Below are 26962 nucleotides of genomic sequence, written 5' to 3' on the forward strand. Positions count from 1 at the left end.
AAACCATGACGCACTGGATCATTATTCATTACAGTGTGAAATCGTGATAAATTCGTTATACGTAGAATTATCATCACTTATACATAGTATGAGAAACAGCTAATGAAGAGAGATATACGAATAAATGAAGTTAAACCAACCAAGAAAATTAAATGGTAAAATATCATGGTTGCCAGGTGTACAAATATCATATTATAAGAAAGATTATGGAGGTGAACACTGTGAAAAAACTATGATAATAATGATAATGATAATAATAATTAATCATTAATTAACTTATAGAAAAGAGGTATGATATAGTCCCGGGGAAACCTTAAACTAAAGGGAAATTATGTGTGGTTATCTAACATGGAAATATGAAAGTTGTCTGGGTATGTTTACGTCTGTTCCATCGGCATCACAATTCATGAATATTAATGACATCAGATTAATGAGATAAATATTGAGCCGGTGACGTTTATATCTTAGGATTGATTTTATCGTTTGAGGGTAAAGTGTCATGAAGCCTAAATTCTTTTATCCATCCTGTTTTAAAATGGACGTGCCAATCTAGGAAAGGAATGTTCCTTTAAATACTTAAAATTTAGGTGTATGATAACCCCCTCCACCAACCTCTCCTTTATCTCTTTATTCAGCCTATCTCTAACTCCTTCCCTCCATGATCTTTACTCAAATTGTATCTCAAATTTGTCATAATTCCCCATGTGTCTTGCAAGCCACGGTGAAGGTCACATAAAACACAACTACATATTTATATGACAGATATACACATTGTGGTTAATGCTTGCTTTGAAGACTTGTTATCATATAGACGACAAGAGGGAGATAATGTTGAAGGATCTTCAAGGCTCCGCTCACAGATAATAAGAGATATAAATCTTACCATTGGGTGAAGACATGACTTTCATGTCGCAAGAAAAAAAATTTGCTTTCAAATTTCCTAACTGGTTTCTGAGTGAGCGCCATGAGTGCTTGCTTGCTTGCTTGGATTGGACTGTAGATGTGTATATATGCGAGTGTGTTAATGTGAACATGTTTCCTTATATATATTTATTATAGCTACTCAGGATGACACGGATTCAGTGAAAGTTTGAATGATAATAATTGAACGCAACCAGAACGTTACCCCCTCACTATTTATTATTTATATTTATCGTCATGTTATGCGTCATATAATTTTTAAAAAGTCTATTCTATATATACTAGGTATATTTTCTAATGTACTTATTTAATTAGTTCTAGTTTTGTGACGTATGTTGATTATATTTTCTAATTATATATGGGGTAGCTGGCAACTGTGATGCTGTCGTCTGCTAAGCAGTCAACATGTCGGGTCTGGCCCTCACTCAGTTGCTGGGAGGCGCCGCTATAGGACGGACGCGTCGCTCCTTCCTCGCTCACAGAACGCCCCACGCTCGACCAATTTGTGCTTTTGACGACTTTATTCACTCGCCTGAGGGATAGACAATCACCTCAACGACTCTAACGAAGAAGGAGTTCTGTACAGGAAGATATTTTTCCTTTTTTTTTTTTTTAAAGGAGCGGCAGAGGCGAAGGAGCTATATTGGCATTTAAACTTTCCACTGAGACGTTGTTTTCCTACAATATCCGAGTAAACATCTGTGTGACAGCTGTTGTTCTGCCTTCCCCACAAGGTAAGTGGCCATCATGGCGTAGTTATTCGTCCCTAACTTTCTCACTTTCAGATAAAACAGCTGTAGACGGCGAAGGGGGGGGGGGGGGTTCTGTCATTAACAGTTGTATTGCATGATTAACGCGTTATTAATTTAATTCAGGGTTTAATTTATATGTATATCCAGAGCGTGAGGGTGTTTCTAGCTATTTATTAAGGGGTCTTCATTTGCATAGACGAGACGAAGTACATATGTGGGGAATTATATATTCCCCACACACACACACACACACACACACACACACACGCTATAAGGACTGGTTAAACCACGATATAATGCGATAAACCCAGACCGGTTTAACCGAAGCTGACTGGTCAGACATAGTGGTGACTGTGGCGGGGTTTATATTAGACTGGTTTTAGGGCCACTGGTAGCCAGTCTGGTAGGTAGCCTGGTAGCCAGCCTGGTAGGTAGCCTGGTAGACAGCCTGGTTGGTAGCCTGGTAGACAGTCTGGTTGGTAGCCTGGTAGACAGCCTGGTTGGTAGCCTGGTAGACAGCCTGGTAGGTAGCCTGGTAGACAGCCTGGTTGGTAGCCTGGTAGACAGCCTGGTAGGTAGCCTGGTAGACAGCCTGGTTGGTAGCCTGGTAGACAGCCTGGTTGGTAGCCTGGTAGACAGCCTGGTACGTAGCCTGGTAGACAGCCAGCCTTGTAGACAGCTAGCCTGGTAGCCAGTCTGGTAGGTAGCCTGGTAGACAGCCTGGTTGGTAGCCTGGTAGACAGTCTAGTTGGTAGCCTGGTAGACAGCCTGGTTGGTAGCCTGGTAGACAGTCTGGTTGGTAGCCTGGTAGACAGCCTGGTTGGTAGCCTGGTAGACAGTCGGGTTGGTAGCCTGGTAGACAGTCTAGTTGGTAGCCTGGTAGCCAGTCTGGTTGGTATCCTGGTAGGCAGCCTGGTAGACAGCCAGCCTGGCAGCCAGCCTGGCAGCCATCGATCGTACTGGGCGATGACGCCGCCCAGCCAAACCTTCTACGAGTCACGTGACCCAGCCACCTCCTCCTCCTCCTCCACCACCCCCTCCACAACACCACCCCCCCCACGACCTCACAATAACAACTTGTGGGCAGTTCCTTTCACCCACCTCCTTCCCCCCCCCCCCTTGAACCTCGTAAGGGGGTGGGGGGGAATGGGTTATTAAACCACACCCCCTTTACCTCATAGGCTCATATAAACCCCCTATATAAACCTCCCAGTTCATCACAGAGGGTGGTTTATCGTCCTAAATCCACCATTTTTTTTCTTTTTAGGCTTCCATTTAAGCCCCTTTTGGTCGCCACCCTAAATACCTAGTCCTGATGTGGCTGCCAGGTTGTCTTATATATATATATATATATATATATATATATATATATATATATATATATATATATATATATATATTTTATATTATACTTTGTCGCTGTCTCCCGCGTTTGCGAGGTAGCGCAAGGAAACAGACGAAAGAAATGGCCCAACCCACCCCCATACACATGTATATACATACGTCCACACACGCAAATATACATACCTACACAGCTTTCCATGGTTTACCCCAGACGCTTCACATGCCCTGATTCAATCCACTGACAGCACGTCAACCCCGGTATACCACATCGATCCAATTCACTCTATTCCTTGCCCTCCTTTCACCCTCCTGCATGTTCAGGCCCCGATCACACAAAATCTTTTTCACTCCATCTTTCCACCTCCAATTTGGTCTCCCTCTTCTCCTTGTTCCCTCCACCTCCGACACATATATCCTCTTGGTCAATCTTTCCTCACTCATTCTCTCCATGTGCCCAAACCACTTCAAAACACCCTCTTCTGCTCTCTCAACCACGCTCTTTTTATTTCCACACATCTCTCTTACCCTTACGTTACTCACTCGATCAAACCACCTCACACCACACATTGTCCTCAAACATCTCATTTCCAGCACATCCATCCTCCTGCGCACAACTCTATCCAAATGGCGTCCTAGCTTCGTCTCTTCGATGTATATCAACTGACTGTTATATTTCTCTCCTGTGTCTCCCCTGATGATGTGATTATTACACGAGAGTGCACTTGGGAACTTTTCGTGTTTCATTTTTCCCCGTGGACTCATAGGAATATATATATATATATATATATATATATATATATATATATATATATATATATATATATATATATATATATATATGTTTAGGATATATATTATATAGCGTTAGCATTAAAGTTGGCGAGGTTTATTCATCTATTTTGGCCTTGTCACGTTATTTGGTTTAACTTTCGTGTACTTACGTGGAATAATTGTAAATAAGTTTGGGTCATTAACTTCGTGAAGGAATTCCCCTTGTACCCTCGCCCGGATTTTGGTACTCACGGTAATTTATATATATAATTTATATATACATTTTATTTACCCATATACATTCATCTATCGTTCAACGAATTGATATTTCACTAAGTTTATTAGCGTCCTCTCTCTCTCTCTCTCTCTCTCTCTCTCTCGACCTATGTCTTTGTTTTTGCTCCCACGGTCTCCAAAGGTCACTTTCACGTCTGGTTTAGCCGTAAAAACAAAAAACAAAACAACAAGTGATTAACCTTTGGGGTGTACGTGAATGGGGTTCAGTGATTGGCTGGCAGCGGTAGTTAGAAAGGTTGTGAGACGATAGTTTATATTGTAAGTTTCGTAGAACAGGTACAAGCCATGTTTCTGTATATATAGGCGGTTAGGTCAACTTTACTACGGTGGCTTGACACGATCAACCAATAAACATTGGTAAACAAACGCGTAAATGAATCACATTTTGATTATAAAATGCAAATAAAAGAAATTGACGTTGATTAATATTCAGTTAATTAATAATGCGATTTGTGATCTGGATTAAGGATGACAATGATTAACTTTAAAAAAAAAAAAAAGAAATTGTGTAAAAAAAAAAAATAACTTTAATGGTTTCTCTTTTGACAGCCACTTAAAATAGCGCATCTTTTCCTTTTTTTTCATGGGGTTTATATTTAGCGTTTCCCTTCATAAAGCACTTAAAGTTAGTTTTGTTGTTTCCCCCAGCACGTGTGGCGCTGTGGTGGCTTACGTCTTTAATGTGGGGGGGCGGGGGGCCCCTAGTACCAGGAGGCTACCCACATACTGGGGTCACCCTGGGGTCATACTGGGGTCACCCTGGGGTCATACTGGGGTCATACTGGGGTCACCCTGGGGTCATACTGGGGTCACCCTGGGGTCATACTGGGGTCACCCTGGGGTCATACTGGGGTCATACTGGGGTCACCCTGGGGTCATACTGGGGTCATACTGGGGTCACCCTGGGGTCACCCTGGGGTCATACTGGGGTCATACTGGGGTCATACTGGGGTCACCCTGGGGTCACCCTGGGGTCATACTGGGGTCACCCTGGGGTCATACTGGGGTCATACTGGGGTCACCCTGGGGTCACCCTGGGGTCATACTGGGGTCACCCTGGGGTCATACTGGGGTCATACTGGGGTCACCCTGGGGTCACCCTGGGGTCATACTGGGGTCCCTGGGGTCATACTGGGGTCATACTGGGGTCACCCTGGGGTCACCCTGGGGTCATACTGGGGTCACACTGGGGTCATACTGGGGTCACACTGGGGTCATACTGGGGTCACCCTGGGGTCACACTGGGGTCATACTGGGGTCACCCTGGGGTCATACTGGGTCATCCATGGTTAGCTTAGTGCTAGTTAACACTAGGCTGGCCCATTCACATTGCTTCCTCCCCTCCCCCTCCCCTCCCCACGTGGCTCCCCACACGGGGCTGTAAGGGGGAGAGGAGGAGAGGGGAGTGGGGGGAAGAGGGATCGATTGTGGAAGGAGTGGGCCAAGGAGGGGGAGAGGGAGAATAGGATGGGGTGGGGAGAGAAGAATCACCCCGTGAGACAGTGTGGGGAGAGGAGACTCACCCCGTGGTTCTGGGTGGGGAGAGGAGGATTGCCCCGTGGGATAGTGTGGGGGTGGGGAGAGAAGAATCACCCCATGGGACGTTGTGGGGAGAGAAGAATTACCCAATGGGACGGTGTGGGGAGAGAAGAATTACCCAATGGGACGGTGTGGGGAGAGTAATTGCCCCGTGGGACGTTGTGGGGAGAGACGAATTACCCAATGGGACGGTGTGGGGAGAATAATTCCCCCGTGGGACATTGTGGGGAGAGAGGATTACCCCTCGGACGGTGTGGGGGAGAGGAGAATGTAAGAATAGGGGTGTTGAGATGGAATAGGTGTGGGCGTTGTGGGGAGAAGGTGGCTATAGGCAGGTCGAGCACTGAACGAGCAGTTAACGAGGGGAGATTGTTCAACGGTCAAGCTTAGGCACGAGGCGTACCACAGGGTACACGTGGGGTGGGGTGGTTACTTCCCGGCGGTGCTATGACCAGGTGGTTCACAGGGGAGGCGGGGGGGGGGGGGGTACACGCTGAGCGGGGGGAGAGAGTTGAAGGAGGGGGAGGTAAGTTGGGGTGAGGAGGGGAGGGTGGTCTTCTCGAGTGGTGAGTCATGGATGAGGGTGGTTCGAATTGGTGTACCTGATGCTGGTAGGGGGGGAGGGCAGGGGGGGGTTATAAACCCCATGGTCCGTTATGGTTGAGGAGGGAGGGGGTTTATACCCCGTGGTCCGTTATGGTTGAGGAGGGGGAGGGGGTTTATACCCCATGGTCCGTTATGGTTGAGGAGGGAGGGGGTTTATACCCCGTGGTCCGTTATGGTTGAGGAGGGGGAGGGGGTTTATACCCCGTGGTCCGTTATGGTTGAGGAGGGAGGGGGTTTATACCCCGTGGTCCGTTATGGTTGAGGAGGGGGAGGGGGTTTATACCCCGTGGTCCGTTATGGTTGTTGAGGGGAGGGGGTTTATACCCCATGGTCCGTTATGGTTGAGGAGGGAGGGGGTTTATACCCCGTGGTCCGTTATGGTTGAGGAGGGGGAGGGGGTTTATACCCCGTGGTCCGTTATGGTTGAGGAGGGAGGGGGTTTATACCCCGTGGTCCGTTATGGTTGAGGAGGGGGAGGGGGTTTATACCCCGTGGTCCGTTATGGTTGTTGAGGAGGGAGGGGGTTTATACCACGTGGTCCGTCATGGTTGTTGAGGGGAGGGGGTTTATACCCCGTGGTCCGTTATGGTTGTTGAGGGGAGGGGGTTTATACCCCGTGGTCCGTTATGGTTGAGGAGGGAGGGGGTTTATACCCCGTGGTCCGTTATGGTTGTTGAGGGGAGGGGGTTTATACCCCATGGTCCGTTATGGTTGAGGAGGGAGGGGGTTTATACCCCGTGGTCCGTTATGGTTGAGGAGGGAGGGGTTTTATACCCCGTGGTCCGTTATGGTTGTTGAGGGGAGGGGGTTTATACCCCATGGTCCGTTATGGTTGAGGAGGGAGGGGGTTTATACCCCGTGGTCCGTTATGGTTGAGGAGGGGGAGGAGGGATTGGTGTAGTAAGAAGACCACGTGTTTTGCCCTACATACGTAGTCAATTGTAGAGTCATAAGTACACAGTGGTTGTTATGTATCACCATATTATGTGGGGTGGTTGTGACCCGGGGTTGGGGGGGGGGTAGGTATGCGTGCGTGACGCAAGGGAATTGCGTCAAACCAGGGCTAACCTGACGCAATTGTCCATCAACATGGCCCCCGGATGTTACACTCGTCATTAAATAAAAATCTATCAATATATATATATATATATATATATATATATATATATATATATATATATATATATATATATATATATATATATATTCCATCCCCGAAGTAGGTCAATGGTAGATTATCTACCTATGGAGTCTACTCTGGTCATGATATATTGACCTGTATTAATGACGCAGGTCATTAATACAGAGAAAATAATATGAGAATATTTTCTTTTAATTCGTCACAGACCAAAACAAAATAATACTCAATACAAAATAATACAAAATAATACTCAAATTTTTTATTTAATATTATGTTTGATATTTGATATTGAAATTATATTTTTTTTTTTACATATTCAATGTGATATTTAAAGAAAAAAAATTGTGATCATAAATTTCAATGACTTTATAAAGCAAATTGTTATAGAATTTTTTTCAACATTTAACCCAATAATTTGTGTCGTAGTTAATATAAACTCCTTTAATTAAATGTCATTCTTAACCTGCAAATTAATGTCTTGTATAAATGTTTTATAATATTCGTTTGATTAGCTCAGGTAAATTATTTTACTTTCGGTTATGAAATTCAAATTATGATAAATTTTGCAGTTATCGTACCGTGCGAGTGTTGCCATAAACGTTGTGAAACTTACCATTTACTCCTAACTTGATAAATATCGTCGGTAAGGACTGAAGCTATATTCCATGGGACGGAAAAGTCGCTCTTAAGTGAGATTACGCGATGCGTTTGGGGACATGCTCATCTCCCAGGGTAACCAACATTTTTGTTACTTGGCAACACTGCCTCTCGAGATGATAATTCGAATCTAACAAAAAAAAGTAAATAATTTTTAATTATGTTAGGATAGAATATTAATAATATTTTATACTTTAATAATTTATAAATTGGTTGTTTTGTAGTTAAATTAAGCACAGTTTTAAGGAATCTTAGATTAATCAGAAATATCGTGCATTTTGGAAAGCTAACATCGGTAGATATTAAATTTTTTAATAACGTAAATACAGTGGGAATAAATGTATTTTTTATTTCCTCTCGTAACTTAATTATTGATGGAAAATAGCAAGAAATAACACGAGAAACTATAATGATTTAGTTGGGAAATCTAAAGGAGAAATATTCTGCATTGGACTTAGTGTATATGATTTTGATATATATACATTGTAGATATATATCAAAGTTTATATATGTATATATTTATTTTTTTTAGACATACACTTGTAATCATTGTTGTGTATAATTATTCATTGTGATAGAGAGGGGAGTTGTACCCTCAAATGTGAATGTAATTTATGATGGAGAGAGAGAGAGAGAGAGAGAGAGAGAGAGAGAGAGAGAGAGAGAGAGAGAGAGAGAGAGAGAGAGAGAGAGATTAAACAATGCCTTGGGGTCAGGGAGGTCAAGTCCATGTGAATTGTTGATTACGTCTGTATTACAACTGTTATTATAATAGTTCTGTAACCCCCTCTCTCGTAAATTACGTATGACGTAAGCATTTCGTTGTAGGACCGGCAACGTGGCGGTGTTGCCGATATAACCTAACATGATTAAGACATTTTATTATAAGGTAATTTATTAGTGATGTGATGTATGTTGAAGGTATTGTATTATAGATTATATTCGGATAGACGGCATAGTCTATTATAGAGTTCTGTAGGATAGTGTATTGTATTGTATCGGCCATGTTGTATTATACGAAAATGATGTAGACGTTAGATCGGCAGATATTGTATTGTTGATGTGATGTAGCTATTGTATTATACATCTTAGACTGTAGTAAATTAGAGCACTTGTTTATTTTATGTTATAGATGTATTGTTAAGAGTTAATGGGGTTGTTTCGAATTAATGCTTGTATAGAAAACGGAAATCGGTAGCGTGGCGTCAAGTGACCAACCGTATGACTGAGTTCGAAAGAATGCTGGGGGTTGATCAGGGGGGAGAGGGGGGGTTTAATTGAACGCGTTGGTGTCCCTGGGTTTAAGAACTAGGATTTTCTCCCTGATGAACCCAGTCAAGACTTGTATAGGGGGGAAAGGGTCATGGTTGGGGGGGGGGAGGGTTGTATATAGTGGCATGTTGTACACACGAAGATGTTGAAAATGATTTGAGATCCTGATCGAATGGGGGGAAAGGGGGAGTGTGTGTGTGTGTGTGTGTGTGTGTGTGTGTGTGTGTGTGTCACTGATGTTGGGGGGGGAGGGTGTAAAGTGCGGGCAACCACACCTTTTAAGGCTATAGATAATGACCAGCCACACACACACCCGAACACATACCCCCCCTCCGTCAACCCCCACCCCAATACTTACCCCCCCTCCCCTCCCCCATAATTAGGGGTAACTAAAAACAAAAATTAGAATATTTATCGTATAAGATTTTTCTCACATCTTAATTAATCTATTTAGAAGAATTTTAGATATTAAAAGAAGTAGAGGTTGTAGATTCTCGCTTGACCTTGGTGAGCGGTGACAAGTTGTCAACCCTATTGTGGATGGCGGGCTGGGGGGGGGGGTGTTAGGTAGGTCAGGGCTATAACGAAAGATACGAGAGGTGGCCGCCATCTTGAATCATACCCTGATTGATTATATCTTCGTTTTTATATTTTTGTATCTTAAGTTTACAGACTTGATCTTGTAGTAATTTCTTCTACTTGAGTGTTATCTGGTCCACGAACAGCTTAATAGATCGTTTGTGGCTATTACAGAGTGTTAGGGAGGAATGGTAGTTAAATCATTTTGGTTTTCGAACCGTCTTGTGGATGGAAACGGATTTGATTTAAAAAAAAAATAAGGCGAAAGTTAGGTTTTGGCCTTGATCGCTTGGTTGCTACCAGGTTCTCGCTGGTTGTGTGGGCGTGATGATGATGATAATGGCGTGAGAGCAAGGTCCGCCACGCAAGAGCCACACACACTGCACCTATACATACTAGTTTATGGCCATTAAACCCATACATTATCCCCAGACCTCCATAGTACGTTCGAAATTGAACTAACTGTCTTAATATCATAGCCATATCGATTGCCATAGAGATTCAGATCTCATGAAATACAAGAAATATGAGAAGTGATTTATAAACATTCTCTCAATGTTGTGTATTAAATATATAAATCGTACTCAGTAAGCGACGTATCTTTTTAAGGAGTTGTGAATGCTCCTACCTACGTGAAGGGGGCGTTTATACATGCACGAACAAATATTTTACCATGCTTGGCTCGGTCTTCAGAGAAACGTGCCGGGTATTTGTAAATACAGAACTCAGGGAGGTGGCTCGGACTGACCAGCGTGAGGCCAGGTTACAAGTATTACACAAGAGGAGAGAAGATCTGCAGTTGCCGCCCTCTTGACTCATCGTGACGTCACGGAGTGCCAGCTCTCCCTTAATTTGTATCTTTAAGTACACTTTTACCAGCTACAAAAGAGGCTTTCGGTCTTTTTTTAATATATTAAATAGCTTTAACAAGTTATTAATAATGTTTGAGAAGTTGATGATGAGTAGAAGTGTGTATAAAGTATTAAAAATGAATTTTGGCAACTATTTTCTGCATGGCGGGAAGAGCCCGAACGCGTGGCGAGATGACAATATACGCTTCTCGCTTCGTCCTCTCCGTCCAGTGTCGTAGCCACACGTAAGGCAACACTTTAAATTCAGACATGAACCAGGTAGTGTGGAGGTATGCCTCGTTACAATCCCATCCCCCGAGAACAAAGGAGAGGAGCGAAATAGCACTGTTTAGAGAATGACGTAATGGAAGAGGTATTACGTGGGGAAGGGTGAATGGCGCCGAAGACGGAGGGAAACGCTCTAACTAATTTTAGCACAAAGGCGATTACTCCCCAACTCTTGAGGCTGTCACACTTCGTCAAGGTTGTATTACTTTAATATCATCGAATACGACTCATTTTTCCCCTTAATAGTTCATTTTTGATGGGTTAGAAGAGGCTTTGAGAGCAAATATGGTCGACGCAAGAGGGAAGGTTGGAGAGCGTTCATGAGTGACACTTATCATGGACAAATTAACCTAATATGGCCGACCTCCAACACGTCACGCACTCTGCACTTACACCACATTTATTTTAATATGGCCAACCATTTTGATATTTGTTATGCTTAATATCACCGTCTTTTTAACATCTTATACATATAAAAGATTTTTTTGTGGATTTTCGAATTCTCCCGGATCAGTGGGTCGAAGGCGAATGGGCAGTTTAAATGCCAATTTGGAAAGCTGTTTATGACGACTGCTCAAGTGAGTCATCGCTATTCATGTGAGGGTTGTTAAGAAGAAAACGGGTTGTATCCGGTAGATGACGTCAGCTTGCTATGAAATGCTACGACAGTTGTTAGATGATAAACAAGTTCTTGAAATATTAAGAATTTTTGCAGAATTTCAAAAATGCTGTAAAATTTAGGATATCAAATGCAAAATTATTGGAAGTTTTCAGTAAGATTTAATTGATTTGCTTGGCAGAACATAATGATAGAATGACTTAGGAAAATAGGGATGATGTGTGTATTTAAAAAAATAAAAAAAAAACGCCCACAATTTGACTTGCATGGGAGACATTGTACCTTGTGTCTCAGCTGCCTTAGATGAAAGTGAAAGATAGCTAGAGAGAGAGAGAGAGAGAGAGAGAGAGAGAGAGAGAGAGAGAGAGAGAGAGAGAGAGGCCCCGGGGTTAGCCATCTGTGAAGGGATTGTGGCCAGTGAGCGAGAGAGAGAGAGAGAGAGAGAGAGAGAGAGAGAGAGAGAGAGAGAGAGAGAGAGAGAGAGAGAGAGAGAGAAACTGGTCATCAAAACGTATTGTACTCCCTCAGTGAGCTACTGCCACCTGGATCTCTCTCTCTCTCTCTCTCTCTCTCTCTCTCTCTCTCTCTCTCTCTCTCTCTCTCTCTCTCGCCCGGCGCTTATTAACTCTCTCTCACGGCCATTATGGTTACGTCACGTGTGTTTATGTAGTTAGTATATGTGGATTTGTATGTATTTGTCTTTGTAGGGGGGGTCAAGTGTGTGTGTTTTTGTAGGCCGTAAATATGTTTGTGGTCATATATTGAATAAATGTTTATGTTTTGGGTGGATTTTATGTGCCTGAGTCTATTAACCGGCTCTCGTGCCTGTTTTAGCTAGTTACCATTCGATTAACCGGCTCTGATGCCGGTTATAGCTGGTTGCCACTCGATTAACCGGCCCTCATGTCGGTTACAGCTGGTTACCACTCGGTTAACCGGTTCTGATGCCGGTTACATCTGGTTGCCACTCGATTAACCGGCCCTCATACCGGTTGTAACTGGCGTCCACTCGATTAACCGGCCCTCATGCCGGTTATAGCTGGCTTCCACTCGATTAACCGGCCCTCTTACCGGTTATAATTGCTTGCCTCTCGATTAACCGGCTCTGATGCCGGTTAAAACTGGCTTTCCCAACCCACACACCACTTCCTTGGTCCTCGCACTACACCCAGGTCCCCATTGTGACCTCCTCAAGTGTAAGATACTGTACGAGAAGTGAAATAAGGAAATAAAAGACGAAAAAAGACGTTTATTTTGTGGCCATTTTCTTCGCGAACATCTTGGCGGGAACAGCTGAGCGGCCGCCATCTTTGTTTACGTTCGACGTCACTCTGGCGCCAAAGTGCAGGGGGCGGGGTGGGGGGGGGGTTGTCTGCTCACTGCAGGATTAGGGGGCCCTCCTGGAGGATCAGGGGGCCCTACTGCAGGGCACTTTACATTCACTGCAGGATCAGGGGCCCTCCTGTAGGGCTCTGTACACTCACTGCAGGACCAGGGGGCCCTCCTCCTGCAGGGCTCTGTACACTCACTGCAGGACCAGGGGGCCCTCCTCCTGCAGGGCTCTGTACACTCACTGCAGGACCAGGGGGCCCTCCTCTTGCAGGACTCTGTGCACTCACTGCGGGATCGAAAGGGGGCCCCCCCACACCCCCATCCTTTCCCTCCCTCCCTGCGTCCTGCAGGATCCAGGACGTTCACAGGGGGGAGGGAGGGAGGGGGGCTCAACCCCCCGGCAGATGGCTCCGCCCCCCCCCCCCCCGCCGGGTGAGTCAGCCAAGTACAGTGGGGAAAAAAAATGAGAAAAAAGAAAAGAATAACGGTTTGTGTTGGTGGCTGTGGGCCGGGCTGGGTATAAAACAGGAAGCCACTCTCATACAAGATGTAAAACTGGTAATTTATATATATATATATATATATATATATATATATTTTTCAGCAAGATTTAAAACTGGTGATGTCTATATATATTTCAGGAAGAAATGCCCCCTTCTTTGTATTTAAAAGGTAAACAAAAAAAGGATAATTTTTATTTATATAGAATTTTCTGGGTATTTAAAAGGTAAAAAAAAGGATAATTTTTTATATAGAATTTTCTGGGTATTTAAAAGGTTAAAAAAGTATTCTTTTTATTTATATAGAAGTTCCTGGGTATTTAAAAGGTAAAATAGAAGCTTCTGGGTATTTAAAAGGTAAAAAAAGGATTATTTTTATTTATATAGAAGCTTCTGGGTATTTAAAAGGTAAAAAAAGGATTATTTTTATTCATATAGAAGCTTCTGGGTATTTAAAAGGTAAAAAATATTATTGTTATTCATATTGAAGGTTCTGGATGAACTATGGTAGAGTGTAGATAATGTATTTAGATGTATGGTATAAGTAGAGACAGTCGCCATTGTTGTGTTATGTGGTACATAGAAGATGGGATGTGTGTGTGTGTGTGTGTGTGTGTGTGTGTGTGTGTGTGTGTGTGAGGCAGGTGTAGCAGTGTGCGATAAAAGAATGCGACAGGTGTTGTGTCTGTGTGTGTGTGGGGGGGGGGGGGGGTGAGTGTGTGAGTGCGTGATGGTGAAACACACTTGGCTATCCAGCCTAACGGGGGGGGGGGGGGGTTGGAATTTCCCTCCCTCCCCCCTCCCTCTCTCCTCTCGCGCACACACACACACACACACACACACACACACACTGCTTGAAGGGACTGGCCTCTGGCGGAGCCATTTCTTTTAAGGCTTCTCTCGCCATTTAAAAAAAAAAAAAGCTGTTTCCCAGCGCTAGAATATTCCACCCCTCCCTCCCCTTGTGTGGTGAGAGCGAAGTGTGATGAACCCCCACCCCCCTTTCCTTCCCCCCCCTCCCCCTCGTGTTCCCTCAAGTTAAAGAAAAGAAAGTCTTGGAATGCAATAGACGAGGAAAACAAGACATTTGTCACGAATTTCATATTTATTTTCAACTTTGAATACGTTTTTAAAGATATGAGGGTTTTTTTTCGATCGTTTTTATGACCTGTCTTCGTACACCATGTAGGGTTGGTGGCTAAAGTAGATGTATCTTAACTTTTAAGTTAATTACACTACTTTTTAAAAATACACCAAAGAAAACGGACATGGCAAGTCTGGTAGAGAAAGAGGATGGGAATGAGTTGCCACTAATCATATAATGTTTTTCTAAAGCATTTTAGGATCTCAGCTGATTTATATACAAGTTAGCAAACCTGTAAAAATCACGAACTGCTCCATTGTAAATGGGAAGTGTAAAAATACCACAATAAAAGGCAGTGTTTTTAAAATAGATTTTTTTTCTCGCGTGTCAGAAACTTAAAATCCATTAATTCTACTTTCGGTACAGAAATATAATATTTACGTTCCTTAGATTTTAAGATTTATTAGAAATTATAAAAATACATAATTCTAATACTATTCTATGTTTTAGATACGCTTGTAGCTTAAATACGAACATAGAGAAAATTGGTAGGGTACTATCGAGTGTCTGTGTTAGCTTAGTTTGAACCTGATTATTTTGTTTTTCCTTTTTTTTTGTGGATGTCGAAGGACGGAGCCCAAATTTTCGTGTGTTGACCCATCTTTGCCCACTCATTGTACTTCCCCCACAACCCTTGACCCTGGCTGGCGAGGAGGGGGGGGGGGAGACTGTGGTAATTAAATTCCTCCAGACGTTACGTCGGGGGAAAAAAAATTCAACCCCCGTTTTCTGTCATGGTTTTGGTGCACTATAATTTTTAGCGGTTTATGAGATGCAGGTTGCCTGCTGGTGACTGTATAATGGTTTTTGTATTGAATTAGTCTTTTTTTAATGGATGAATTATAATAAGTGTAGTGTTTGAATTAATTATGATAAGTTTAGTGTTTAAATTTTAGCCTAGTTTTAACATGTTAAGTTTAGCCTAGCATTAACGTGTTTAGCTACACGGACAACACTCGTTCCATTAACAAAGAGAAGGAGGGGGGAGGGGAAGATCTACTGTATCCCATACTGTAGGAGGTCAAATGGGGTTTGTTTACCTGTGGCATCTCTGGCTAATTAATAGACATGCCTGACGAGCTGTGATGGTGGTTCACAGTCGAAACTTAGCCTAGTTAGAGAACCAGTTTATCCAGGAGTTAAACTTATGGCGATCGCCATTGCTGGGAGAGTGAATATATATATATATATATATATATATATATATATATATATATATATATATATATATATATATATATATATATATATTGTTTGCTGCATGAATTGAAGTTGAGTGAGTGTTGGTAGTACGCAAGGTGACCTAACAAGGTATTATATTACTGGTTTGAAGTGGTTATCCAGCCTAGCCATAGCCTAGTTTATTACTGGTTTAAATTAGTTATTCAACTTAGCCAGTGACCACTTCATTACTGGTTTAGATTAGTTATCTAGCCTAGGATGAGTTTATCCTAGTACAGGTTGCTTTATTCCAAGTTCGATGTGGTTATTTAACCTAGCCTTTGACCACTTTATTGCTGGTTTAAAGTGGTTATTTAGCCTAGCCACTGATCGCTTTATTAAGTGTAAAGTGGTTATTTAGCCTAGCCTCTGACCGCTTTATAAAGTGTAAAGTGGTTATTTAACGTAGCACAGAGTACTTTAATAGTCATATAGTGATTATTTAACCTAGCCACTGAGTACTTTAATAGTCATAAAGTGGTTATTTAGCCTAGCCACTGAGTACTTTAATAGTCATAAAGTGGTTATTTAGCCTAGCCACTGAGTACTTTAATAGTCATAAAGTGGTTATTTAACCTAGCCACTGAGTACTTTAATAGTCAGAAAGTGGTTATTTAGCCTAGCCACTGATCGCTTCATTAAGTGGAAAGTGGTTATTTAACCTAGCCACTGAGTACTTTAATAGTCATAAAGTGGTTATTTAGCCTAGCCACTGAGTACTTTCAAGTACTCTGGCTACAGCAAGCAGAAGAAAAAGAAAAAGAAAAGCGTCTCGCTCTCCCGCTACATGAACCGCTACGATGGACTTTTGTTTTTGTGAGTTCATCAGGAGCTGATGACGTGTTTGTGTCTCCCTCCGCTCGAAGACCTTCAAGCAGGAGGCTCGTCCTCCTGACGGAGTATCAGGTAGCAGTTCTGCTCGAGGCCGTCGCCACCGCCACCCCAGCAAACCTGATATGGGAGTCCGCTAAAGGGAGGGAGGGCGGGTGGGGGATTTAATGGCGCTCTGGTGCTGGGTGGCGGAGGCGGGAAAACCCCAGCGTCCCGCCATACTTAGCGCATCATGAGGTTTAGCTAGTCTTGCTAATGTGCATTGTTGGGTGTAGCTAGTCCTGCTAATGTGCATTGTTAGGTGTAGCTAGTTCTGCTAATGTGCTTTGTTGGGTGTAGCTAGTGCTGCTAATGTGCATTGTCGGGTTTAGCTAGTTCTGCTAATGTGCATTGTTGGGTGTAGCTAGTTCTGCTAATGTGCATTGTTGGGTGTAGCTAGTTCTGCTAATTATGCAACATCTAGCCAGTTCTGCTAATTCAGATAATTAGATCTAGCCATTCATGCTAATTTAAATTATTAGATTTAGCGCATCACGAGTTTAGCTAGTCTTGCTAATGTGAAGTGTTGGGTGTAGCTACTTCTGCTAATGTGTATTGCTACATCTAGCCAGTTCTGCTGAATCAGATTATTGGATCTAGCTAGTCATACTAATTTAGATTATTAGATTCATTCTGTTAATCTGAATTATTAGATCTAGCCAGGTCTGATAATTTAGTTTACTGGTTTTGCTAACCTAGATCTAGCTGGTTCTGCTAACTTAGATAACTAGATCTAGCCAGTCCTGCTAACTTAGATTATAGGATCTAGCTAGTCCTGCTAATTTGAATTATTGGATCTAGCTAGTCCTGCTAATTTGAATTATTGGATTCATTCTGTAATCTGAATTATTAGATCTAGCCATTCATGCTAATTTAAAATTATTAGATTTAGCGCATCACGAGTTTAGCTAGTCTTGCTAATGTGCATTGTTGGGTGTAGCTAGTTCTGCTAATGTGCATTGTTGGGTGTAGCTAGTTCTGCTAATGTGCATTGTTGGGTGTAGCTAGTTCTGCTAATGTGCATTGTTGGGTGTAGCTAGTTCTGCTAATGTGCATTGTTGGGTGTAGCTAGTTCTGCTAATGTGCTTTGTTGGGTGTAGCTAGTTCTGCTAATGTGCATTGTTGGTGTAGCTAGTTCTGCTAATGTGCATTGTTGGGTGTAGCTAGTTCTGCTAATGTGCATTGTTGGGTGTAGCTAGTTCTGCTAATGTGCTTTGTTGGGTGTAGCTAGTTCTGCTAATGTGCATTGTTGGGTGTAGCTAGTTCTGCTAATGTGCATTGTTGGGTGTAGCTAGTTCTGCTAATGTGCATTGTTGGTGTAGCTAGTTCTGCTAATGTGCTTTGTTGGGTGTAGCTAGTTCTGCTAATGTGCTTTGTTGGGTGTAGCTAGTTCTGCTAATGTGCATTGTTGGGTGTAGCTAGTTCTGCTAATGTGCATTGTTGGGTGTAGCTAGTTCTGCTAATGTGCATTGTTGGGTGTAGCTAGTTCTGCTAATGTGCATTGTTGGGTGTAGCTAGTTCTGCTAATGTGCTTTGTTGGGTGTAGCTAGTTCTGCTAATGTGCTTTGTTGGGTGTAGCTAGTTCTGCTAATGTGCATTGTTGGGTGTAGCTACTTCTGCTAATGTGTATTGCTACATCTAGCCAGTTCTGCTAATTCAGATAATTAGATCTAGCCATTCATGCTAATTTAAAATTATTAGATTTAGCGCATCACGAGTTTAGCTAGTCTTGCTAATGTGCATTGTTGGGTGTAGCTAGTTCTGCTAATGTGCTTTGTTGGGTGTAGCTAGTTCTGCTAATGTGCATTGTTGGGTGTAGCTAGTTCTGCTAATGTGCATTGTTGGGTGTAGCTAGTTCTGCTAATGTGCTTTGTTGGGTGTAGCTAGTTCTGCTAATGTGCATTGTTGGGTGTAGCTAGTTCTGCTAATGTGCATTGTTGGGTGTAGCTAGTTCTGCTAATGTGCTTTGTTGGGTGTAGCTAGTTCTGCTAATGTGCTTTGTTGGGTGTAGCTAGTTCTGCTAATGTGCATTGTTGGGTGTAGCTAGTTCTGCTAATGTGCTTTGTTGGGTGTAGCTAGTTCTGCTAATGTGCATTGTTGGGTGTAGCTAGTTCTGCTAATGTGCATTGTTGGGTGTAGCTAGTTCTGCTAATGTGCATTGTTGGGTGTAGCTAGTTCTGCTAATGTGCATTGTTGGGTGTAGCTAGTTCTGCTAATGTGCATTGTTGGGTGTAGCTAGTTCTGCTAATGTGCTTTGTTGGGTGTAGCTAGTTCTGCTAATGTGCATTGTTGGGTGTAGCTAGTTCTGCTAATGTGCATTGTTGGGTGTAGCTAGTTCTGCTAATGTGCTTTGTTGGGTGTAGCTAGTTCTGCTAATGTGCTTTGTTGGGTGTAGCTAGTTCTGCTAATGTGCATTGTTGGGTGTAGCTAGTTCTGCTAATGTGCTTTGTTGGGTGTAGCTAGTTCTGCTAATGTGCATTGTTGGGTGTAGCTAGTTCTGCTAATGTGCATTGTTGGGTGTAGCTAGTTCTGCTAATGTGCATTGTTGGGTGTAGCTAGTTCTGCTAATGTGCATTGTTGGTGTAGCTAGTTCTGCTAATGTGCTTTGTTGGGTGTAGCTAGTTCTGCTAATGTGCATTGTTGGGTGTAGCTAGTTCTGCTAATGTGCATTGTTGGGTGTAGCTAGTTCTGCTAATGTGCTTTGTTGGGTGTAGCTACTTCTGCTAATGTGTATTGCTACATCTAGCCAGTTCTGCTAATTCAGATAATTAGATCTAGCCATTCATGCTAATTTAAAATTATTAGATTTAGCGCATCACGAGTTTAGCTAGTCTTGCTAATGTGCATTGTTGGGTGTAGCTAGTTCTGCTAATGTGCATTGTTGGGTGTAGCTAGTTCTGCTAATGTGCATTGTTGGGTGTAGCTAGTTCTGCTAATGTGCTTTGTTGGGTGTAGCTAGTTCTGCTAATGTGCTTTGTTGGGTGTAGCTAGTTCTGCTAATGTGCATTGTTGGGTGTAGCTAGTTCTGCTAATGTGCATTGTTGGGTGTAGCTAGTTCTGCTAATGTGCTTTGTTGGGTGTAGCTAGTTCTGCTAATGTGCATTGTTGGGTGTAGCTAGTTCTGCTAATGTGCTTTGTTGGGTGTAGCTAGTTCTGCTAATGTGCATTGTTGGGTGTAGCTAGTTCTGCTAATGTGCATTGTTGGGTGTAGCTAGTTCTGCTAATGTGCATTGTTGGGTGTAGCTAGTTCTGCTAATGTGCTTTGTTGGGTGTAGCTAGTTCTGCTAATGTGCTTTGTTGGGTGTAGCTAGTTCTGCTAATGTGCTTTGTTGGGTGTAGCTAGTTCTGCTAATGTGCATTGTTGGGTGTAGCTAGTTCTGCTAATGTGCATTGTTGGGTGTAGCTAGTTCTGCTAATGTGCTTTGTTGGGTGTAGCTAGTTCTGCTAATGTGCATTGTTGGGTGTAGCTAGTTCTGCTAATGTGCATTGTTGGGTGTAGCTAGTTCTGCTAATGTGCTTTGTTGGGTGTAGCTAGTTCTGCTAATGTGCATTGTTGGGTGTAGCTAGTTCTGCTAATGTGCTTTGTTGGGTGTAGCTAGTTCTGCTAATGTGCATTGTTGGGTGTAGCTAGTTCTGCTAATGTGCATTGTTGGGTGTAGCTAGTTCTGCTAATGTGCATTGTTGGGTGTAGCTAGTTCTGCTAATGTGCATTGTTGGGTGTAGCTAGTTCTGCTAATGTGCATTGTTGGGTGTAGCTAGTTCTGCTAATGTGCTTTGTTGGGTGTAGCTAGTTCTGCTAATGTGCATTGTTGGGTGTAGCTAGTTCTGCTAATGTGCATTGTTGGGTGTAGCTAGTTCTGCTAATGTGCATTGTTGGGTGTAGCTAGTTCTGCTAATGTGCATTGTTGGGTGTAGCTAGTTCTGCTAATGTGCATTGTTGGGTGTAGCTAGTTCTGCTAATGTGCTTTGTTGGGTGTAGCTAGTTCTGCTAATGTGCATTGTTGGGTGTAGCTAGTTCTGCTAATGTGCTTTGTTGGGTGTAGCTAGTTCTGCTAATGTGCATTGTTGGGTGTAGCTAGTTCTGCTAATGTGCATTGTTGGGTGTAGCTAGTTCTGCTAATGTGCATTGTTGGGTGTAGCTAGTTCTGCTAATGTGCTTTGTTGGGTGTAGCTAGTTCTGCTAATGTGCATTGTTGGGTGTAGCTAGTTCTGCTAATGTGCATTGTTGGGTGTAGCTAGTTCTGCTAATGTGCATTGTTGGGTGTAGCTAGTTCTGCTAATGTGCATTGTTGGGTGTAGCTAGTTCTGCTAATGTGCATTGTTGGGTGTAGCTAGTTCTGCTAATGTGCATTGTTGGGTGTAGCTAGTTCTGCTAATGTGCATTGTTGGTGTAGCTAGTTCTGCTAATGTGCATTGTTGGGTGTAGCTAGTTCTGCTAATGTGCATTGTTGGGTGTAGCTAGTTCTGCTAATGTGCATTGTTGGGTGTAGCTAGTTCTGCTAATGTGCATTGTTGGGTGTAGCTAGTTCTGCTAATGTGCTTTGTTGGGTGTAGCTAGTTCTGCTAATGTGCATTGTTGGGTGTAGCTAGTTCTGCTAATGTGCATTGTTGGGTGTAGCTAGTTCTGCTAATGTGCTTTGTTGGGTGTAGCTAGTTCTGCTAATGTGCTTTGTTGGGTGTAGCTAGTTCTGCTAATGTGCTTTGTTGGGTGTAGCTAGTTCTGCTAATGTGCTTTGTTGGGTGTAGCTAGTTCTGCTAATGTGCTTTGTTGGGTGTAGCTACTTCTGCTAATGTGTATTGCTACATCTAGCCAGTTCTGCTAATTCAGATAATTAGATCTAGCCATTCATGCTAATTTAATATTAGATTTAGCGCATCACGAGTTTAGCTAGTCTTGCTAATGTGCATTGTTGGGTGTAGCTAGTTCTGCTAATGTGCATTGTTGGGTGTAGCTAGTTCTGCTAATGTGCATTGTTGGGTGTAGCTAGTTCTGCTAATGTGCTTTGTTGGGTGTAGCTAGTTCTGCTAATGTGCATTGTTGGGTGTAGCTAGTTCTGCTAATGTGCTTTGTTGGGTGTAGCTAGTTCTGCTAATGTGCATTGTTGGGTGTAGCTAGTTCTGCTAATGTGCATTGTTGGTGTAGCTAGTTCTGCTAATGTGCATTGTTGGGTGTAGCTAGTTCTGCTAATGTGCATTGTTGGGTGTAGCTAGTTCTGCTAATGTGCTTTGTTGGGTGTAGCTAGTTCTGCTAATGTGCATTGTTGGGTGTAGCTAGTTCTGCTAATGTGCATTGTTGGGTGTAGCTAGTTCTGCTAATGTGCATTGTTGGGTGTAGCTAGTTCTGCTAATGTGCTTTGTTGGGTGTAGCTAGTTCTGCTAATGTGCATTGTTGGTGTAGCTAGTTCTGCTAATGTGCTTTGTTGGGTGTAGCTAGTTCTGCTAATGTGCATTGTTGGGTGTAGCTAGTTCTGCTAATGTGCATTGTTGGGTGTAGCTAGTTCTGCTAATGTGCATTGTTGGGTGTAGCTAGTTCTGCTAATGTGCTTTGTTGGGTGTAGCTAGTTCTGCTAATGTGCATTGTTGGGTGTAGCTAGTTCTGCTAATGTGCATTGTTGGGTGTAGCTAGTTCTGCTAATGTGCATTGTTGGGTGTAGCTAGTTCTGCTAATGTGCATTGTTGGGTGTAGCTAGTTCTGCTAATGTGCATTGTTGGGTGTAGCTAGTTCTGCTAATGTGCATTGTTGGGTGTAGCTAGTTCTGCTAATGTGCATTGTTGGGTGTAGCTAGTTCTGCTAATGTGCATTGTTGGGTGTAGCTAGTTCTGCTAATGTGCATTGTTGGGTGTAGCTAGTTCTGCTAATGTGCATTGTTGGGTGTAGCTAGTTCTGCTAATGTGCTTTGTTGGGTGTAGCTAGTTCTGCTAATGTGCATTGTTGGGTGTAGCTAGTTCTGCTAATGTGCTTTGTTGGGTGTAGCTAGTTCTGCTAATGTGCATTGTTGGGTGTAGCTAGTTCTGCTAATGTGCATTGTTGGGTGTAGCTAGTTCTGCTAATGTGCATTGTTGGGTGTAGCTAGTTCTGCTAATGTGCATTGTTGGGTGTAGCTAGTTCTGCTAATGTGCATTGTTGGGTGTAGCTAGTTCTGCTAATGTGCATTGTTGGGTGTAGCTAGTTCTGCTAATGTGCATTGTTGGGTGTAGCTAGTTCTGCTAATGTGCATTGTTGGGTGTAGCTAGTTCTGCTAATGTGCTTTGTTGGGTGTAGCTAGTTCTGCTAATGTGCATTGTTGGGTGTAGCTAGTTCTGCTAATGTGCTTTGTTGGGTGTAGCTAGTTCTGCTAATGTGCTTTGTTGGGTGTAGCTAGTTCTGCTAATGTGCATTGTTGGGTGTAGCTAGTTCTGCTAATGTGCATTGTTGGGTGTAGCTAGTTCTGCTAATGTGCATTGTTGGGTGTAGCTAGTTCTGCTAATGTGCTTTGTTGGGTGTAGCTAGTTCTGCTAATGTGCATTGTTGGGTGTAGCTACTTCTGCTAATGTGTATTGCTACATCTAGCCAGTTCTGCTAATTCAGATAATTAGATCTAGCCATTCATGCTAATTTAAAATTATTAGATTTAGCGCATCACGAGTTTAGCTAGTCTTGCTAATGTGCATTGTTGGGTGTAGCTAGTTCTGCTAATGTGCATTGTTGGGTGTAGCTAGTTCTGCTAATGTGCATTGTTGGGTGTAGCTAGTTCTGCTAATGTGCATTGTTGGGTGTAGCTAGTTCTGCTAATGTGCATTGTTGGGTGTAGCTAGTTCTGCTAATGTGCATTGTTGGGTGTAGCTAGTTCTGCTAATGTGCATTGTTGGGTGTAGCTAGTTCTGCTAATGTGCATTGTTGGGTGTAGCTAGTTCTGCTAATGTGCATTGTTGGGTGTAGCTAGTTCTGCTAATGTGCATTGTTGGGTGTAGCTAGTTCTGCTAATGTGCATTGTTGGGTGTAGCTAGTTCTGCTAATGTGCATTGTTGGGTGTAGCTAGTTCTGCTAATGTGCTTTGTTGGGTGTAGCTAGTTCTGCTAATGTGCTTTGTTGGGTGTAGCTAGTTCTGCTAATGTGCATTGTTGGGTGTAGCTAGTTCTGCTAATGTGCATTGTTGGGTGTAGCTAGTTCTGCTAATGTGCTTTGTTGGGTGTAGCTAGTTCTGCTAATGTGCTTTGTTGGGTGTAGCTAGTTCTGCTAATGTGCTTTGTTGGGTGTAGCTAGTTCTGCTAATGTGCATTGTTGGGTGTAGCTAGTTCTGCTAATGTGCATTGTTGGGTGTAGCTAGTTCTGCTAATGTGCTTTGTTGGGTGTAGCTAGTTCTGCTAATGTGCATTGTTGGGTGTAGCTAGTTCTGCTAATGTGCATTGCTACATCTAGCCAGTTCTGCTAATTCAGATATTAGATCTAGCCAGGTCTGATAATTTAGTTTTACTGGTTTTGCTAACCTAGATCTAGCTGGTTCTGCTAACTTAGATTATAGGATCTAGCTAGTCCTGCTAATGTGCATTGTTGGGTGTAGCTAGTTCTGCTAATGTGCTTTGTTGGGTGTAGCTAGTTCTGCTAATGTGCTTTGTTGGGTGTAGCTAGTTCTGCTAATGTGCATTGTTGGGTGTAGCTAGTTCTGCTAATGTGCATTGTTGGGTGTAGCTAGTTCTGCTAATGTGCATTGTTGGGTGTAGCTACTTCTGCTAATGTGTATTGCTACATCTAGCCAGTTCTGCTAATTCAGATAATTAGATCTAGCCATTCATGCTAATTTAAAATTATTAGATTTAGCGCATCACGAGTTTAGCTAGTCTTGCTAATGTGCATTGTTGGGTGTAGCTAGTTCTGCTAATGTGCATTGTTGGGTGTAGCTAGTTCTGCTAATGTGCATTGTTGGGTGTAGCTAGTTCTGCTAATGTGCATTGTTGGGTGTAGCTAGTTCTGCTAATGTGCATTGTTGGGTGTAGCTAGTTCTGCTAATGTGCATTGTTGGTGTAGCTAGTTCTGCTAATGTGCTTTGTTGGGTGTAGCTAGTTCTGCTAATGTGCATTGTTGGGTGTAGCTAGTTCTGCTAATGTGCTTTGTTGGGTGTAGCTAGTTCTGCTAATGTGCTTTGTTGGGTGTAGCTAGTTCTGCTAATGTGCATTGTTGGGTGTAGCTAGTTCTGCTAATGTGCTTTGTTGGGTGTAGCTAGTTCTGCTAATGTGCATTGTTGGGTGTAGCTAGTTCTGCTAATGTGCTTTGTTGGGTGTAGCTAGTTCTGCTAATGTGCATTGTTGGGTGTAGCTAGTTCTGCTAATGTGCATTGTTGGGTGTAGCTAGTTCTGCTAATGTGCTTTGTTTCAACTGGGGGACACGGGAGAATATTTGGCCGTGACCTTGAGAAATAACGCGGTGCACCGCCATACCACTGTTAAGGCGTTAACACCTGCTGGTTGGTGCATTAGGGCTGTTAATGGCTTTGCAAGACTAGTTAAATCGTTAACTTGTTTTCCTTCGAAAATTTAAGGTAGTCTTTATCTAATAGGTCTTTCTACTTAAGCTGTCTGTGTATTTAAGCATTCAGACTTAAACCCCAGCTTAGAATTCTGTCAACGTGTGTGTGTGTGTGTGTGTGTGAGGACGGTGTGTGTGTATGTGTATGTTCATATAAATGGATGCCTGTATCTGTTTCCGTGTGGGTGAAGTGAATATAAATCTTGAGTGATTGTATCAGACTTACCCATCATCTCCTTGGGTCGTATATCAACATCTATACACATTCATACACATCTCTATAGCCTCTTGGGAAACCCCACCTCAATATACATTCGTTCGCACGTTCGCCAGGAATATTGAGCGCTGCTTGGCGTCATAAGGAAGCCGACCGTCAGGTCCGCTCGCCTGTGTGCCACCTTAGCGGTGTTCGCTAACATTGTGTTAGCGTTCGATTTTCGCGTAATTCGTATTATTATTATTTTTTTTTTACGATTTCTGATTATTTTGTTGTATTTATACGATTTTTCTATTTTGTTTATTTATTTTTTTGGTGTTTGTGTTGTTTTGGAGATATGCGAGGGAGGAACGTATGGAGTGAATTGATTTTTATGTGTATTTTGGAACCATATTTTGGTCTGTGACGTCACCCGGTTGTACTGGGGACTAGGTCCCGGCCCCTTTACCCCCGCCCCGCCCCGCCCCGCCCCGCCACGACGCACTCCCTCCCTCCTCCTCTTCCTCCCTGCCCCACCCCTGCCCAGCACCCCCAGCATACCTTATTCAGGCCGACCCACTCTCGCTCCCATCCACCCAGTCTGGCTGCTTAGCTCTCTCTCTCTCTCTCTCTCTCTCTCTCTCTCTCTCTCTCTCTCTCTCTCTCTCTCTCTCTCTCTCTCTCTCGGGGGACTGTCGTGTTGCCAGCGAGCCAGCCTTATAGAGCGTCGCGTCCTCAATCTCTCTCTCTCTCTCTCTCTCTCTCTCTCCCCCTGTGTGTGCCACAGCCACCGCTTCATTCATCACTTGGGTACGACCCTTGACCGCAACGGCGCCCACCAAACCACGGGAATAATGACCTCATGTAGGGGTCAAAGGTCAGGGCATCGTAATTCAAGAGTTGTACCTTCACGTTGTAAGAGAATTTTCTCACAACCTCCACCTTCATAACTACTATACATGTGTTGTTTATGATGTAATCATGTTGCTCGATAGATTATATATATATATATATATATATATATATATATATATATATATATATATATATATATATGGGCTGAAGATTGTTATTCGATGTATGACCTATAGATTGTATTTGATGTATGAGTTATAACTGTTGTATTCCCAACTTCAGTTTTCTTTATGTTGTGACGATATGGGAAGTGTGTGTGTGTGTGTGTGTGTGTGTGTGTGTGTGTGTGTGTGTGTGTCTGTGTGTGTGTGTGTGTGTCTGTGTGTGTGTGTGTGTGTGTGTCTGTGTGTCTGTGTGTGTGTGTGTGTGTGTGTCTGTGTGTGTGTGTGTACACAATGTAAAAGGCAGAGCTAAGACCTTGGACAGATTTACGAGTAAAGAGAGAGAGAGAGAGAGAGAGAGAGAGAGAGAGAGAGAGAGAGAGAGAGAGAGAGAGGTGGAGGCTGGAGCCCTTGTGAGTGGTACCCTACCATTGTGTTAAACTTTTGGTAAAGCGATTCTCAAGTGAGAAATGCGTCTTCCTCATTCCCAGGTGCAGATAATTAGCTTTTTTTTTTATGGACTTCGCTGGCGGCAGTGTTTGC

General features: G+C 43.0%; 1 pseudogene; it reads left to right on the forward strand.

Annotated features, from left to right (window-relative positions):
* The first annotated feature begins 913 nt into the window (after positions 1 to 913).
* The window catches only part of LOC139747958 (peptide methionine sulfoxide reductase MsrB-like), a 58694-nt pseudogene continuing 32645 nt past the window's right edge, over positions 914 to 26962 (forward strand).

This window comes from Panulirus ornatus, chromosome 71 (genome assembly GCF_036320965.1).
Source record: "Panulirus ornatus isolate Po-2019 chromosome 71, ASM3632096v1, whole genome shotgun sequence".
NCBI classification, from domain to species: Eukaryota; Metazoa; Arthropoda; class Malacostraca; order Decapoda; family Palinuridae; genus Panulirus; species Panulirus ornatus.